The sequence below is a fragment of the Belonocnema kinseyi genome, chromosome 2, assembly GCF_010883055.1.
Source record: "Belonocnema kinseyi isolate 2016_QV_RU_SX_M_011 chromosome 2, B_treatae_v1, whole genome shotgun sequence".
In the NCBI taxonomy this organism is placed as follows: Eukaryota; Metazoa; Arthropoda; class Insecta; order Hymenoptera; family Cynipidae; genus Belonocnema; species Belonocnema kinseyi.
In genome coordinates this window covers 112792856-112793398 of record NC_046658.1, presented here as the reverse complement: position 1 = coordinate 112793398, position 543 = coordinate 112792856, and the positions used below count along the sequence as shown (strand labels likewise).

The 543-nt window shown below is 28.7% G+C and overlaps 1 long non-coding RNA gene across 1 annotated transcript in view; it reads left to right on the top strand.

The window, feature by feature from the left end:
• Positions 1 to 543, top strand: part of LOC117183098 — a 3211-nt gene that overhangs the window by 2122 nt on the left and 546 nt on the right. The gene's annotated exons all lie outside the window — the stretch shown is intronic.

The following is a 543-nucleotide window of genomic DNA, read 5'->3' as shown; positions in this document are numbered from 1 at the left end:
TGTACTCTAATACATTTTCCAAAGTTTCAGCTCGATATTTTATTTACAAAAAAAGTTCTTAGGTTCAAAAAAAGATTCAGTGAACTGATAAAGTGAGGTCGGCAATATAGGTATTTAGCTGTATCACATGCCCTTAACTTAAATATCTCCTGTTCATCTTTAATCTATTTTTATTTTAAACGCTAGTTAATCTTTTTAATTATTCAAATTCTGAACCTTCAGCTGAATTAGGTATTCTTACTTTCTGAAAGAATGGATCAATTGCATGGTATTCTGTCCATTTTCGCACTAATTTGCTAATATCTTCGTGAAAACTCTTTTTTTCTATATAATTATATTTAACCCTCTCAGTCTCGACTGGGTGTATTATACCCGGATAATATTTTCGACTATAGTTGTTTCAGTGTGTGAAAACATTTATAGTCATTTGTTGAATTTAACCTATTAAGTTAAAGTATTCATTCTTATGAGACTTAGCTATAATTTAAAAAAGGAAAATCCCGATACTATTTCATGAAATTTGGAAGGCATTACAAAATTAAT